The sequence below is a fragment of the Dermochelys coriacea genome, chromosome 7 (genome assembly GCF_009764565.3).
Source record: "Dermochelys coriacea isolate rDerCor1 chromosome 7, rDerCor1.pri.v4, whole genome shotgun sequence".
Taxonomy (NCBI): domain Eukaryota; kingdom Metazoa; phylum Chordata; order Testudines; family Dermochelyidae; genus Dermochelys; species Dermochelys coriacea.
In genome coordinates, this window is record NC_050074.1 from 57,211,408 (window position 1) to 57,229,477 (window position 18,070).

Here is an 18,070-nt window from a genome sequence, read left to right on the forward strand (position 1 = left end):
ATCGTGGTGGAGGTGTCCAGCTATTCCCATTGGCCTGATTAGGAACAATTCATTCAAAGAAACCTTTTCTTTTACTGAGCTCATTGGTGCTGGCCATGAACCACAATCCCTGCTCCCCACCCGGGCTCTCATGTTCTCTGACATGTGCCATTCTTCACATACTGCACTCTGTGCTGGGAAGCTCTAGCTGCAGTGTGGTGCACAAATGCATGGCATGCAGGCACGGGCTGGTCTCAGGAATTTGGGGTGAGGTTCTGTGGGCATAGTTAAAGCCTCCAGAAAACCTTAACTTTGTATTTCCTGCCTATCCAAGTGTTGGGGTTTGTTTAAAGTTTCACTGTGATACACATTTCCTGGCTTTGCATCTCTTTTTTATTTTTTTAAACACCTCTGTGTTCTTTTACAGTGAAATCCATTAAAGTCAAAGGCAAAACTCCCATTGATTTCAGTGAGGCCAGGATTTCCCTCTCAAAGTTTATTTTCACTTTATGAACATTTATCAATTTTAAAGAATACTATTTAGCTCTTATGTACAGCTTTTCAAATCATTCCCCATTGAAGCAATTAAAGAACTGGCAATCAAACCTCAGTGTCTTCTGTGTTGGATTGTTTTCTGTAACAGCATGAGTAGTTCAGATACCAGTGTCTTTTTTTTTTTTGTTAGATCCTACAACTATCTTACTGGGCTCATCCTAGAATGGACCAGAAAAAGCTAAATGTAAAAAACATACAAACAGGTGGTTTATTAAGAACTCTTTGAATTCTCTGCTAGGCTGGGAAGTTGATACCGAAGGTCAGCAAGTGAAGACAGGAATTCCTGGGGCGGTTCCAGCCAGGACCGAAGTCCCAACAAGATAAGTCAAAGAGGATCAGCCCATTCATCCCTCAAAAAATAAAACATGCTTGATTCTTGCTCTCTCTGCTACACCTCCTGCAATATCCATGCTGAGTGAAATCCAGCCTGTGCAGAAGGCAAGCACTAAGCCTGTGCAAGCCCTTACATCCCCATTGTCCAAGCCCTCTGCATAGGGATGATTCACCTCTGCAATTTATGCTTTATGGTTTAGGGGCCTGGACACTGTGCCCAGCCCATGTCCATCCAGACTGTCAGCTTCCAAAGCTAAAATACAGAGATAAACACAAAGGCCCATGACTGCTTTGGTCTAGCCCACTTGCTTTGACCACTGGAGTTCAATGGGGCTGCACCCCAGGAACTGAAGACAGAATCTGGCCCAAAGATTATAGCTTTGGCCTGTAAACTTTTCTGTCCATGTTGTTTTAAGAATGGCCATTACTGGGTCAGACCAATGGTCCATCCAGTCCCTTTTCCTGTCTTCTGATACTGGCCAATGCCAGATGCTTCAAAGGGAATGAACAGAACAGGGCAATTATCAAGTGATCCATCCCCTGTTGTCCAATCCTAGCATGTGGCAGGGACACCCAGAGCATGGGGTTGTGCCCCTGACCATCTTGGCTAATAGCCATTGATGAACCTATCCTCCATAAACTTAATTCATTCTTTTCTGAACTCAGTTCCAGTTTTGTTTCATTTAGATAGAGAAGGAAGAGGAGGAAACACAGGAGATCCTGCTCCCCAACTAGCAAGGAAGTGGGTCTCATGGTATCACCATTGACCAGACGGAAGATGGAGTCTTTGTGAAGCAGGTGGTGCAGACTTCCCCTGCTGCCAAAACTGTGAAAGGTGCAGCGCACCAGCTCGGGAGCAACACATGTTGTTGTGGGAGGGTGGTGGGGTTGTGCTTGTTTATCACTTTGGGGAGAGAATGAGGATTATGCGAAATTCTGACTCCATTCCCTTGTTCCTTTGCAACCCTTTTGTCGTAATTCTCTCTCTGCTGCTTCTGTAGCTTTAAGGCAGCTGGTTTTCCCTCCCTGCTCCCATGGAGACGGCTCCTCCTGCCTGGGGCTCCTTGTCCTGATTCTTTGCTGATGGAGACTCCTTTCTCCATCTTTCCCTGTCTCTTTGCCTCTTCCCTGAGGTGAGGCTTTTCCTGCCACTCAGCTTCTCTCTCCTTCCTGAGCTGTGCTGGCAGCACAGCCCATATATTATGTGCATTACGGTAGCACCAAGATGCTCTGTGTGCTGCACAGATTCACAATGGGAGACAGGCCCTGCCCCAGTGAACTCACAGGCTAAACAGACACAGGGTAGAAGGGGAAACAGAGGTACCGAGGATGGGAAGGGACTGCCCAAGGTCAGTGCCAGAGCTTGGAATAGAACCTAGGAGTCCTGGTTCCCAGTACTCGTTGCTCTAATCCGCCAGACCCCACAGTCCTTCTAGATTCAGGGATAGAACCCAGGAGTCCTGACTTCCCGCACCCTCTGCTCAACCTGACTATATCCTACTGCCCTCCCAGAGATGGGAATAGAAGGCAGGAGTCCTGGCACCTAGTGCCCTTGCTCTAACCCACTAGACCCCCACTGCTTTCTCTGAGCTGGGAATAGAACCCAGAAGTCCTGGCTTCCAATGCCCCTTGCTCTAATCCACTGGACCCTACTGTTCTCTCAGAGCTAGGAATAGAACCAGGGGTCCTGTCTAGTGCCTTACACATTGGACAGTGCTGCCTCCACAGTGTGTTTGAGGCCCGCTCCAAGGTGCTGACACTCTCTCCTTTCTTGCTGCAGAGCTGTCTCACTGACTCTCTATGCCTGGAGGCGGGATTCAATCGCTGATGGCTCCATGTGGTGCTGTGGGGGGCAGGAGGGAGCCCACAGAGATATATGTGGTAACAGGGATGTGTCTCTTTCCTCCAGCCACCCTGGGAATGAAACAGGGAATCAGCAGTATGTGGGGCAGCAAGACCTTCCAGATTATCCCCTCTATGTTCCTGCCAGCAGATCACAGCCATTAGCTGAGTGCTGGAAAGCATTTGGCAAAGTTGCCCCTGCTTAGGCTGCAATGCTATTGAAGAGGCTTTTGATTAGTTTAATCAACCGTATGTGTAACTGAACGAGATTTGTTTATTGCTTGGGCCCTGGATTGCCAGTGTCATCAGCTTGGCTTCACTCCTTTCTCTCTGCACCTGTAGGGGATCAGATTGTGAGTGCCACCATATATTTTGACAACCTGCAGTCCGGAGAGGTCACGCAGTTGTTGAACAGCATGGGCCACCACATGGTGGGGCTGCGGCTGCAGCGAAAGGGGGACAAGTCTCCATTGCTGGGACAATCATGGTCACACAATATGTTCTCATCCAGGAGCCCAGAAGTTGTTCTGGTGAGTGAGGGAGTGATGCAAGCTCCAGGAGGGAGGGAAAGCAGCCCAAACATTCCTTCAAACTACTCCATGTGGAGACTGGAGCAGATTTATTCCACTGCAGAACCCTGGCTGCCATCCCTTATGTCAGGAAATCCTCCAGGCCAGAGAGGGCATTGCAGAAAGATACCTGATACCCCTGAGAGCCTGGAGTCAGCCACTGCAGAGATGGTCAGGGATGGGGACAGGCCAGGAATGCTGAGTAAGCATCTTTGTGGGGCAGCAGCTCCTATGAATGTAAAGCTGCCCATAGAAAAGAGCAGCAGGGCCCAGAGTGACATGACCTTCTGTCACAGCAGCCCCCGTGAAGGAAGGAGATGCAAATTGCAACCCTTCAGGAGGGAGTCAAGGCCAGTGATTATTTCACACGTTAATTTACTGCAGCACTAGCCAATCTCCCCCTTCTCCTTCAAATCTCTCTTTACAACACTCTGGTGTTAACCAATGTCTCTTATTTCCAGAGTGGGGATGATGAAGAGTACAGGAGAATATACACAAGGAAAATTAAACCACGTCTGAAGTCAGAAGATGCAGGAGAAGCTGAACACACAGAAAGCAGAACTATTACTGTCACCAAAAAGGTCACAGCTTATACCGTAGATGTCACTGGACATGAGGGAGCAAGAGAGATTGACATCAGCAGCCCAGAATTTAAAGTTAAGATTCCAAGCCATCAACTCACCCATATAACAACAACATAAATTGAAAAAGAACCTGGGAAAACCGTGATTAAAATATCACAGGTGGATTTGTCTGGGAAAACCACCCGATCAACAGACTTCAGTATGGGGATCAGAGGTAGACCTAGTGGCATCTCATATTCTGGACCAACAGTTGAATTATTCACCAAAAAGTTGGACTTTGGTGCCCCTGATATGCACATGAGAGAGCCCAAGGTGGATACTGAGATAAATGTCTCAGGACCTCAAGTCACAGGCGTTCACCGAGAACCCAGACAGACTTTAAACCAGCAGAAATTCAAGTTCCAGGTGTGGACGTTGTCAAATCAGTTAATGTTTCTGGCACTAGAGTCACAAGCCCAGAAAGCAGCTTGCCCAGAATCGATGCAAATGGACAGAGGGGAAACCTGAATGCAAATATTCACATTACTGGCCCTAAACTAAATGGAAAAATGGGTGTTTCAGGCATAGCTGTTAAAACTGAAGTTCCAGGAGGCAAACTGCCGCAATTTAATATTTCAGGCTCTAAGATAAAAAGTAATATGGAAGGTCCCAAAGTTGATATATCATTTTCAAAAATTAAGGGTCCTTCAGTTGATATTTCTGGCCCTAAGATTCAAAGTGATATCAAAGCTCCAAGGGTGGACATTCCTCTTTCAAGCATCGAAGGTGATATGCAGGACATTAAAGCTCCAGGAATTAACATTGAAAACCCAGGAAAAATAAAAATGCCTGTAATGAAGATGCCTAAATTTGGCTTCTCACCTTCAGCTTCTGATACTGATGTTTGAGGACCACAGGCAGGTGTAGATGTTTCTGTGCCAAAGATACAGGCTCCTCACCTGGATATCACAGCTCCATCTGTTCATATGGAAGGTCCAAAGGAAAAACTGAAATTTACAGTGCCTTCAGTGGAAGGTGCTAAAGTTGCAAAGCCACATGTGGACCTGGCTCTCAAAGGACTTCAGTTGAAGGGAGTGGTGGAAGTGTCCTCTCCAACACTAGAAGGTCCCAAAGTTGGTGTCAAGGGTCCCAAGATTGATCTTGCGACTCTTGATGTTGATATTCAAAGTGGTGAAGGAAAAATAAAATTGCCCTCAATGAAATTTCCTAAATTTACTGCATCAGGTTTCAAAGGGGAAGGCCCTGGTGTGGGTGTGACGCTTCCTAAGGGGGAGGATGCTATAGCAGGCTCCAAGGTAGACATTAGCACACCAGATATAGACATTGGAGGAGAATGGAAAGTTCCCAAATTTAGGAAGCCTGAATTAATTAGTCAGACACCAAAAATCTCTATGTCAGATGGGGACCTGAGCCCTAGCCTGAAGGGAGATGTGGGTATTTCAGGGCCAAGGATTGAAGGGGATCTGAAAGGATCCACTGTAGACATAAAAGGCCCCAAGCTAGATATAGATGCTCCTGACATTGACATGGAAGGGCCAGAAGGACACTTGAAAGGTCCCAAATTCAAGATGCCTGAAATGCACATAAAGACTCCTAAAATCTCCATGCTAGACATTGACTTGAATCTGAAGGATCCTAAACTGAAAGGAAATGTGGATGTTTCAGTGCCAAAGCTGGAAGGGGAGTTGAAAGCTCCTGGAATTGACATTAAACGCCCCAAAGTGGACATTGATGCACCAGATGTGGATATTCACAGCCCAGATGGTAAACTGAAAATGCCTAAACTGAAAATGCCAAAATTCAGTGTGCCTGGGCTGAAAGGGGAAGGACCAGATGTGGATGTAACACTTTCAAAGCGGGAGGTAGATATTTCCAGTCCGAAGATACAAATTGGTGCTCCAGGATTGGACATTGAAGGACCCAAGGGAGAACTAAAAGGTCCCAAATTTAAGATGCCTGAAATGCACATCAAGACACCAAAAATCTCCATGCCAGATGTGGACATGAATCTAAGAGCCCCAAAGCTGAAGGGAGATGGTGGTATTTCAGGGCCAAGGATCGAACGGGATCTGAAAAGACCCACTGTGGACATTAAAGGCCCCAAACTAGACATTGAAGCTCCTGCTAACCTTGAAAGTCCTGACGGTCAGTTGAAAAGGCCCAAGTTCTCAATGCCTACTTGGAAAATTTCACCATCAAAAGTATCCATGCCGTATGTGGATGTAAATCTGAAAGGGCCTAAACTGAAGGGAGACATGGATGTTTCTGTCCCACAAATAGGAGGTCACTTGAAGGGACCTCAGATTGACATAAAAGGCCCCAAGCTAGATATAGATGCTCCTGACATTGAAATCAAAGGGCCAGAAGGACACCTGAAAGGCCCCAAATTTAAAATGCCTGAAATGCAAATCAAGACTCCTAAAATCTCCGTGCCAGATATCGACTTGAATCTGAAGGGTCCTAAACTGAAGGGAGATGTGGATGTTTCTCTTCCAAAGACACAAGGTGATTTGAAGGGTTCTGAGTTTGATATTAAAGGCCCCAAAGTTGACCTTGATGCACCAGATGTGGATCTTCATGGCCCAGAAGATAAATTCAAAATGCCCAAGTTTGGAATGACTGGATTCAAAGGGGAGGGACCAGATGTGGATGTAAGCCTTCGAGAGGGGAGATTGATCTCTCAGGTCCTAAAGTAGATATTGATGCTCCTGATTTGGATATTGAGGGGCCAGAAGGAAAACTGAAAGGTCCCAAATTTAGGATGCCTGAAATGCACATCAAGGCACCCAAAATCTCCATGCCACATGTTGATTTACACTTGAAAGGTTCTAAACTGAAGGGAGACGTGGAAGTTGCTGTTCCAAAGACACTAGGTGATTTGAAAGGTCCTGAATTTGATCTTAAAGGCCCCAAAGTTGACATTGATGCACCAGATGTGGATCTTCATGGCCCAGAGGGTAAACTCAAAATGCCTAAACTGAAAATGCCTAAATTTGGTGTATCTGGGCTGAAAGAGGAGGGACCAGATGTGGATATAGCACTTCCAAAGGGAGAGGTGGATATTTCTGGTCCCAAGATAAACATAGATGCTCCAGGTTTGAACATGGAAGGGTCTGAAGGACACTTGAAAGGTCCCAAATTTAAGATACCTGAAATGCACATCAAGACCCCTAAAATCTCCATGCCTGACATTGACTTGAATCTGAAAGGCCCTAAAGTGAAGGGAGATGTGGATGTTTCTGTTCCAAAGCTGGAAGGGGAATTGAAAGCTCCTGAAATTGATATCAGAGGCCCCAAAATGGACATTGAAGCACTAGATGTGGATGTTTGCAGCCCAGACGGTAAACTGAAAATGCCTAAACTGAAAATGCCTAAATTTGGTGTACCTGGGCTGAAAGGGGAGAGATCAGACATGGATATAACATTTCCAAAAGGGGATGTGGGTATTTCCGGTCCCAAAGTGGACATTGATATCCCAAGTTTAGACATTGAAGGGCCAGAAGGTAAAGTGAAAGGTTCAAAGTTTAAACTGCCTGAGCTAAATATTCAGACACCCAAAGTCTCCACGCCAGAAGTGGACCTAGGTTTGAAGGCACCTAAATTGAAAGGAGATATGGATATCTCTGTTCCAAAGATGGAAGGTGATTTGAAAGGACCCAGCATTGATGTTAAGGGGCCCCAAATTGATACTGAAGGTCCCCAAATGGATATTGACGTGTCTAACTTGGACTTGGAATGTCCGGAAGGCAAACTGAAAGGCCCCTAATTTAGGATGCCTAAAACGAATATCAAGGCCCCTAAAATCTCTATGCCAGATGTTGATCTGAATCTAAAGGCACCTAATCTGAAAGGAGAAATGGATGTTTCTGTTCCAAAGATGGGAGGTGATTTTAAAGGACCCAGCATTGACATTAAAGGCCCCAAGGTTGTCGCTGATGTTCCGGATGTTGACCCTTGAATGTCCAGAAGCCAAACTGAAAATGCCAAAAATGAAGTTTCCAAAGTTCGGCATGCCTGGATTCAAAGGACAGAGCTCTGACATGGATGTGAAACTCCCTAAGGGACAGGTGGATATTTGCAGTCCCAAAGTGGATATTGATGCTCCAGGTTTGGATATTGAATGACCAGAAGGAAAAATAAAAGGTCACAAATTTAAGATGCCTAAAATGTACATCAAGACTCCTAAAATCTCCATGCCAGATATTGACCTAAATATGAAAGGTCCCAAACTAAAAGGAGACGTGGATGTTTCTATTCCAAAGCTAGAAGGTGATTTGAAAGGTCCTGATGTTGACATCAAAGCCCCCTCAATAGATATTAATGCACCAGATATTGAGTTGCAGGGTTCAGGTGGAAAACTGAAAATGCCCAAAATGAAGATGCCTCAATTTAATGTGTCAGGCCCTAAACTTGAAGGACCTGATATAGATGTAAACTTGCCAAAGGGAGAGGTTGATATTTCAGCTCCCAAGGTAGATATAGAGGCTCCAGAGCTGGACATTGAAGGCCCAGAAGGCAAATGGAAAGGACCTAAATTTAAAATGCCTAAACTGAATATTAAAGCACCTAAAATCTCCATGCTGGATGTAGACTTGAATCTCAAGGCACCAAAAATGAAGGGGGAGATGGATGTTACTGTTCCAAAGATAGAAGATGATTTGACAGGACCTGAAATTGATATTAAAGGGTCAAAATTAGATATTTAGGCACCTGATATGGATCTTGAGTGTCCTGAAGGAAAACTGAAAGGGCCCAAATTCTCAATGCCTCCTTGGAAAATGTCACCATAAAAATATCCATGCCAGATGTGGACTTAACTCTGAAAGGGCCCAAACTGAAGGGAGACTTGAATGTTTCTGTCCCAAAGATAGAAGGTGACTTGAAGGGACCTGAGACTGATATGAAAGTCCCCAAACTGGACATTGATGCATCTGACATCAGCATTGACCGGCCAGAAGGAAAAATGAAAGGTCCCAAATTTAAAATGCCTGAAATGCACATGAAGGCTCCAAAAATCTCTGTTCCTGATGTAGACCTGAATTTAAAAGCCCCTAAAATAAAAGGAGAAGTGGATATCTCTGCTCCTAAACTTGAAGGAGATTTGAAAGGTCCTGATTTTGATTTCAAAGGCCCCAAGGTTGATATTGATGCATCAGATGTGGATATTCATGGAGCAGAGGGTAAATTCAGAATGCCCAAATTCAAGATGCCCAAATTCAGCATGTCTGGGTTCAAAGGAGAGGGACCAGACGTGGATGTGAAGCTTCCGAAAGGGGAAATGGATATTTCTGGTCCCAAGATAGACATTGATGCTCCGGAGTTGGATATTGAAGGTCCTGAAGGAAGGCTGAAAGGTCCCAAATTCAAGATGCTGGAAATGCACATCAAGGCACCCAAAATCATGCCAGACATTGATTTGAATGTGAAAGGTCCCAAAATGAAGGGAGATGTGGATGTTTCTGTTCCAAAGCTGGAAGGTGACTTGAAGGGTCCTGAATTTCATCTCCAAGGCCCCAAAGTTGACATTGATGTACCAGATGTGGATGTTCATGGCCCAGAGGGTAAACTCAAAATGCCTAAATTCAAAATGCACAAATTTGGTGTGCCTGGGTTCAAAGGGGAAGACCATGATGTGGATGTAAAACTTCCAAAGGGGGAGGTGGATATTTCTGGGCCCAAGGTAGACATAGATGCCCCAGATTTAAACACTGAAGGTCCAGAGGGAAAGCTGAAAGGTCCCAAATTTAAGATGCCTGAAATGCACGTCAAGGCACCTAAAATCTCCATGCCAGATCTTGATTTGAACCTGGAAAGGACCTAAAGTGAAGGGGGATGTGGATGTTTCTGTTCCAAAACTAAAAGGGGATTTGAAAGGGCCTGAGGTTGATATCAAAGGCCCTAAATTGGATTTAGATGCCCCTGATGTGGAGATTGAAGGCCCTGATGGGAAATGGAAAGGCCCCAAATTTAAGATGCCTGAAATACACATGAGGACACCTAAGATCTCCATGCCAGACATTGATTTGAATGTGAAAGGCCCTAAAGTGAAGGGAGATGTGGATATGTCTGTTCCAAAGATTGAGGGTGATTGAAGCGGCCTGAGTTTGATATCAAAGGCCCAAAAGTTGATCTTGATGCACCAGACATGGATCTTCATGGCCCAGAGGGTAAATTCAAAATGCCTAAATTCAAAATGCCCAAATTTGGCATGCCTGGGTTCAAAGGAGAGGGACCAGATGTGGATGTAAGCCTTCCGAGAGGGGAGATTGATCTCTCGGGTCCTAAAGTAGACATTAATGCTCCTGATTTGGAAATTGAAGGGCCAGATGGGAAATGGAAAGGTCCTAAATTTAAGATGCCTGAAATGCACATCAAGGCACCCAAAATCTCCATGCCAGATGTTGATTTACACTTGAAAGGCCCTAAAGTGAAGGGAGATGTGGATGTGTCTGTTCCAAAGATTGAGGGTGATTTGAAGGGGCCTGAGTTTGATATCAAAGGCCCCAAAGTTTACTTTGATGCACCAGATGTGGATCTTCATGGCCCAGAGGGTAAACTCAAAATGCCTAAATTCAAAATGCCCAAGTTTGGAATGCCTGGGTTCAAAGGGGAGGGACCAGACGTGGATGTAAGCCTTCCAAAAGAGGAGATTGATCTCTCAGGTCCAAAAGTAGACACTGATGCTCCTGATTTGGCTATTGAAGGACCAGAAGGAAAATGGAAAGGTCCTAAATTTAAGAAGCCTGAAATGCATTTTAACATTCCTAAAATATCCATGCCAGATATCGATTTAAATTTGAAAGGTCCTAAACTGAAGGGAGATGTGGATGTTTCTCCCAAAGTAGGGGGTGATTTGAAAGCTCCCAAAGTTGAAGGACCAGATATTGATCTTGATGCTCCAAAACTTGATATAGAAGGAAAGACAAAAAAAATCGAGATTTAAATTTCCTAAGTTCAGTTTTTCTGGCCCAAAAGTTCAAACCCCTGATGTGGATGTGAAACTTAAGAAATCTGATATTGATATTTCTGGACCAAAGGTGGATGTGAGTGCTCCAGATGTGGATATTCAGGGGAAAGCAAAAGGATCTAAATTTAAAATGCCTTTCCTAAGTATTTCATCACCTAAAGTATGAATGCCAGATGTGGAGTTAAATCTGAAAGGGCCTAAACTGAAAGGAGACCTAGATGTTTCTGGCTCAAAGTTAGAAGGGGATTTAAAAGGGCCTGAAGTTGACATCAAAAGCCCCCAAATAGACATCAATGTACAGATGTTGATATTCATGGCCCAGAGGGTAAACTCAAAATGCCCAAATTGAAAATGCCTAAATTTAGCACACCTGGGTTCAAAGGAGAGGGACCAGAGGTGGATGTAAAACATCTGAAAGAGGTGGTGGATGTTTCAGGTCCCAAGATAGAAATTGATGCTCCAGATTTGGAAATTGAAGGTCCTAATGGAAAACTGAAAGGCCCCAAATTTAAGATGCCTGAAATGCATTTCAATGTTCCTAAAATCTCCATGCCAGACATTGATTTGAATTTGAAAGGTCCTAAATTGAAGGGGGATGTGGATGTTTCTGTACCAAAACTAAAAGGGGATTTGAAAGGGTCTGACTTTGAATCAGAAGTCCCAAAGTGGACATAGATGCTCCAGATCTTGATACTGAAGGTCCTGAAGGAAAATGGAAAGGCCCCAAATTTAAGATGCCTGAAATGAATATTAAGGCACCAAAAGTCTTAATGCCTGGCATTGATTTTAACCTCAAGAGCCCTAAACTGAAGGGAAACATAGATCTTTCTGGCCCTAAGCTGGAAGGAGATTTGAAAGGGCCTGAAATGGATATCAGAAGTCCCAAAGTGGACATTGGTGCATCAAATGTGGATATTCACGGCCCAGAGGGTAAACTCAAAATGCCTAAATTCAAAATGCCCAAATTCGAAATGCCTGGGTTCAAAGGAGAGGGACCAGATGTGGATGTAAGCCTTCCAAAGGGGGAGATTGATATTTCAGGACCTAAAATAGACATTGATGCTCCTGATGTGGAGATTGAAGGACCAGAAGGAAAATGGAAAGGTCCTAAATTTAAGATGCCTGAAATGAATATTAAGGCCCCTAAAATCTCCATACCAGACATTGATTTCAATTTGGAAGGCCCTAAATTGAAGGGGGATGTGGATTTTTCTGTTCCAAAATTAAAAGAGGATTTGAAAGGTCCTGAATTTGATATCAAAGGTCCCAAAGTGGACATTGATGCCCCAGACATTGATATTCATGGCCCAGAAGGAAAACTGAAAATGCCTAGAATGAAATTTCCTAAATTCAGCATGCCTGTGTTCAAAGGGGAAGGCCCAGATGTGAATGTAAATCTTCCAGAAGGAGGGGTTGATATTTCGGGTCCTAAGGTAGACATTGATGCCCCAAATTTGGATATTGAAGGGCCTGAAGGAAAATTGAAAGGTCCCAAATTTAAGATGCCTGAAATGCACATCAAGGCACCTAAAATTTCCATGCCAGAAATTGATTTAAATTTAAAAGGCCCTAAAATTAAAGGAGACATGAATGTTTCTGTCCCTAAGATAGAAGGTGATTTAAAAGGTCCAGAATGTCTGTTGATGTTCCTGATCTTGACATTGAAGGTCCAGAAGGAAAACTGAAAGGTCCTAAATTTAAGATGCCAGAAATGCACATTAAAGCACCCAAAATCTCCATGCCAGAGGTAGACCTGAATCTAAAGGCACCTAAACTGAAAGGAGACATAGATCTTTCTGGTCCAAAAATAGAGGGTGATTTGAAAGGTCCTGAATTTGATATCAAAGGTCCCAAAGTGGATATTGATGCACCAGACATCAATATTGATGTCCCTGAAGGAAAACTGAAGTTACCCAAAATGAAGCTGCCTAAATTCAGTATGCCTGGGTTCCAAGGGGAAGGCCCAGATGTGGATGTAAGTCTTCCAAAGGGAGAGGTTGATATTTCAGGTCCTAAGATAGACATTGGCGCTCCTGATTTGGACATTGAAGGTCCCGAAGGAAAACTGAAAGGGCCAAAATTTAAGATGCCTGAGATGCATTTTAAGACACCCAAAATCTCAATGCCATACATTGACTTAAATTTGAAAGATCATAAAATGAAGGGGGACTTTGATGTTTCTGTTCCCAAGATGGAGAGTAATCTTAAAGGTCCTGAAGTTGATATCAAAGGCCCAGAATTTGGGGTTAGAAGTCCTGAACTTGGTGTTGAGTGTCCAGATGTGACCACTGAGAGCTCTGAGAGAAATGTTAAACTTCCCAAATTTAAGAAACCAAAATTTGGGTTTGGAATTAAAAGTCCTAAGGCAGAAATCAAATCTCCTGAAGTGGATATTGCTGTCCCAGAAGGTGAACTGAATGTGGAGTCTCCTGATGTTGGCATTTCTGGCAAAGGAAAGAAAAGCAAATTTAAAATGCCTAAACTTCATATGAGTGGCCCTAAAATTAAAGGAAAGAAGGGTGGATTTGATATGAATCTACCCAGTGGAGAGACTGATGCAAATTTAAAATCTCCTGATTTAGATCTGAATGTAACTGGCCCAGAGGCAACAATAAAAGGAGATATTAATGTCAAATCCCACAAAGGAAAGAAACCAACGTTTGGGAAAATTTCTTTTCTAGATGTTGAGCTTGATATTAAATCACCTAAGTTCAAAGCTGATGCTTCTGTGACAGCTCCTAAAATGGAAGGAGAATTTAAAGCACCTGATTTGGAGGTTTCCACACCAGGTATCAAAGGTGATATAAAGTCATCAGGTCTTGACATTAGAGACCCAAATATCAGCGCAAATCTCCCTGATGTTAACATTGGAGGTCCTGATATCAATCTTAAGAAACCTAAGGTCAAACTTCCAAGTGGAAATATTGATATAGCTGGTCCAAAAATGGAAGGTGATCTGAGAATCCCAGGTATTGACGCAAACATTAATGCTCCTGACGTGAAACTTAAAGGACCTACAGTGAATCTGCCTTCAGTGGACATTTCTGCTCCTTCATTCTCTGCCTCTGATCTTGATATTAACTTCAAAGGACCAAAAGTAAAAGTGATGTCAATCTTCCCACAGCAGAACTGGAAGGTCCAGAAGGAAAATTAAAATTTCCTAAGTTCTCACTGCCCAAGATTGGGAAACCAGGTCTGAATTTAGAAGGAACTGATGTGCAGCTCCCCTTGGCAAGTGTGGATGTTTCAGCTCTGAGTATTAAAGAAGGTGTGAGTGTTCTTGCAGCTGAAGGACTAGATGCAAAACTGAAGGGACCTAAGGTGACTATGCCATCAGTAAACCTTTCAATGCCCCAAGTCTCTGGACCTGATTTTGATGTAAACGTGAAAGGACCAAAACTAAAAGGAGACCTGGATGTTTCTAGTGACCTTAAAGGTCCAAAAGTGGACATACATGCACCAGATGTTGATATGAAAGGCTTTGGAGGAAAGCTTAAAATGCCCAAGTTTAAATCTCCAACTTTGGAGGGACCTCAAGCAGATCTGAACATGAAAGCGGACATTGGATTTTCTGCCCTGCAAATTGAGGGGAGCATGAAAGCGCCAGGCATAGATGTACATCTCGGTGCCCCAGACCTTGATATTAAAGGGCCTACAGTGAAAATGCCATCAGTAGCTATTTCTGCCCCAGATTTTGATGTAAATTTGAAAGGACCAAACTTAAAAGGAGATCTGGATCTTTCTGGTGGCATTAAATACCCAAAGGTGGTTGTAGATGCACCAGATGTTAACTTGGAAGGTCCATGAGGTGCAATTAAACTTCCTTCACTGAAGCTCCCCCAATTTGGCATTTCTACTCCTCATATTGAGGGGTCTGACATGGGTGTTAATATTGAAGGACCACAAATTAAAGGAGACCTTACTGGCTCAGAGATTGATGGAGAATTGAAAAGGCCTATATTTAAAATGCAACCACTTAAGGTTTCAACTCCAAAATTCTCTGCACCTGACATTGACTTTAACTTAAAAAGACCAAACCTAAAGGGTGATGTTAATATTGCTGGTGATATTAAAGGCCCAAAAGTTGGAGTGGAAGCACCAGATGTCAGCATCAAAAGTTCAAGTGGAAATATTCAAATACCTTCAGTTAAACTGCCCAAATGTGACATTTCAGGTTCCCAAGGCATGAAGGTTTCTGATGAAATATCACAATTACATATACATGCTGAATATGGGAGTTACAGAGTGCTCCTCCCGAGATATAGAATGTCACAATAGTGTGCTCTGTTTGGTTGGGGCACTATGTGCTGTGCCTAGCAGTCTGCTAGGCAAGGTTGAGAGCTTCTTTACCAGACTTGGACCCCCAAGTCCTTTAGTTTTCATCACCCCTTAACGGGGAGGCGGGGCTACTCAGGGAGAACAGGGCTTTAAAAAACTGTTCCTGAGCAACCAGAGGAGCTAGCAAACAGAAGCAGCTAACGGGAGTTTTGTGAGTGTGTGTACGGGGGGGCTAGATACACTTCATTAATGTTCTTTAAACTTAAGGCAATAAACAGCTCCGATAAAAACAACAATAAAGGAAACAGCTGCAGGAGTAAAAAGAGAATGCAGGCAGAAGTCCAGCAACAGAGTGGGGGCTGTCCAGTTTATTGCACTGAATGCAGCATGTATGATTATCTGCCCAATGGGTAGGTGGTGTACGTGTACATTTGGTGCAAGGAGCATCTGCCCCTCAGAGACCATGTATGGGCTTCGGAGGCCAGAGTGGCTGAACTGGAGGAGCTAAGGGAGACAGAAAGGTACATAGATGAGACATTCCAGGACGCAGTAGAATGGTCCCACCCCCAGTCTGACAGCTCCTGTGCTGTTGAGGAGGATGAAAGTCTCAGGGAAGGAGAACATCCAACTGGAGCAGAGGGAAATGATCCCATAGTTGGGACCCTCCTCCCAGATGATGTCATGGTATCCTACTGAGGATACCCCTCTGAGGGAGGGAACTCCAGTTATTAGGAAGAGACAGGTAATAGTAATGGGAGATTCAATCATTAGAAACATAGATAGCTGGGTTTGCGATGACCGGAAGAACTGCATGGTGACTTGCCTGCCTGGTGCAAAGGTTGCAGATCTCTCGAGACATCTAGATAAACTTATGTATAGTGCTGGGGAGGAGCCAGTGGTTGTGGTACATGTAGGTCCCAATGACAAAGGGAAGGACAGGAGAGAGGCCCTGGAGGCTAAATTTAGGCTGCCAGGTAAGAGATTGAAGTCCAGAACCTCCAAGGTAGCATTCTCTGAATGCTTCCAGTTCCACGTGCAGGGCCAGTTAGACAGGCAGAACTGCAGAGTCTCAATGCGTGGATGAGACAATGGTGTAGGAGGAGGGATTTAGATTTATTAGGAACTGGGAAGCCTTTTGGGAAAGGGGGAGCCTATACAGGAAGGATGGGCTCCCTTAAACCAAAATTGAATGGGATGGAACTTTTTAAGTAATAGTGTGCTGGGGCACTTTTTTGTATTTGTATGTCTGATTTTGTAAGCAAGTACGCTTTAACGTGAGGTGAAACTTGAGGGTACACAAGACAAATCAGACTCCTGAAAGGGGTACAGTAGTCTGGAAAGGTTGAGAGCCAATGCTTTAGGGGAGGATCTGTTAATGGAAATTCTCTATATCCAAGTAAGGAGGAGAGGATGGAATATGTTAAAATATGGATAGGATCTGATGAGAAACGGTGAAATGAAAGAGTTCCATTCAATTACAGCACATAATGGCAGACAGCCAAAAAGTGACAATTTTTTAAAGTGCTTATATACAAATGATAGAAGTCTAAATACTAAGATAGGTGAACTAGGGTGCCTCATATTAAATGAGGATATAGATATAACAGGTATCAAGGTTCCTTCCCCACTCTGACTACTTCTTGGAGCAGCTAGTCCTGGAACCCCTAAGAGGAGAGGCAATTCTTGATTTAGTCCTAAGTGGAACACAGGATCTGGACTGCTTGGTAACAGTGACTATAACATAAAATGTAACATCCCGGGGGATGTTTGTGTGGATAAAAATGAACTTCTTTGTCTGGTACTGGTGGATTTTTAAAAAGCTGACTAAAGTAAGAATGTGGGATTCCACTCTGTGCTATAAATACTTTCAATAGTCTGGTTAACTACTACTTGCCAGACTGAAGGGCCTTAGTGAGACAAAAGTGGGTGCAGTTACATCTTTTAGTGGACCAACTTCTGTTGGTGAAAGAAACAAGCTTTCAAGCTACACAGAGCTCTTCCCCAGGTCTGGGGCTATGTCTACACTAAAGACATTACAGCTGCACCACTGAAGCTGCGCCACTGTAAGGTCTCCCGTGTAGCCGCTCTATACTGGCGGGAGAGCTCTCTCCCATCAGCATAATAAAACCATCCCCATGAGTGGCAGTAGCTATGTCGACGGGAGAACGTCTCCCACCAACATAGTGCTGTCCAGACCGGTGCTTCTATCAGTGAAACTTATGTCAGTCAGGCGTGTGTTTATTTTGCACCCGTGACTGACAAAAGTTTTACCAACAAAAGTGCTAGTGTGACATAGCCTGAGAAAGGTACTTGGTGTCACAGCAAAATACAAGATTGAACAGAGAGTTTAGTGTAAGTAGCTAGCACATAATCTAAGGGACCATTTTATTGTGCTGTAGCTATTTCAGTATAACTCCCCTTGTTCTAAATAAAAGCAGTTCTATTCCCAACTACTTACTCCACTTCCAAAGTTTTTCTCCTATAGCCATGCTGGTCAGTTTCCCCATGTAGACAGGCCCTGAGGCTCCCGTAGATATACAGTGATCCAAGTTGATGGGAGTGAGATCTTTAACATGTTCATTGGTGCTCCATTGGAACAAACTACCGAGGGCAGCGGTGGATCTCCAGCTCTGGATGTCTTCAAGTCTGCAGGCCTTTCTGGGAGATAAGACTTAGTCCCACATATGTTATTTGGCTCTGTACAGGGGCAAACAGATGAAATTCTATGGCCTGTATTACACAGGTGGTCAGATCAAAAGATCCCATTGTCCCTTCTGCCCTTAAAGTCTAGGAAGCCATTGTTGCAGCTTTGCCTAGAGAAAGGAAGGGAGGTGGCAAAGGAACGTTTGAGATGACAGTCCCTCCCCAATAAATGGCACATTTTCAGCACTTAAGTAATTAAACTTGGAATCCCCAGAATCTTAACACTGGGTCTATCTCTTCTCTGCTGAGGTAGAGCAGAC

General features: G+C 44.0%; 1 pseudogene; it reads left to right on the forward strand.

The window, feature by feature from the left end:
• Window positions 1-942: 942 nt before the first annotated feature.
• Window positions 943-15,661, forward strand: LOC119858840 (annotated as a pseudogene).
• The last annotated feature ends 2,409 nt before the right edge of the window (window positions 15,662-18,070 follow it).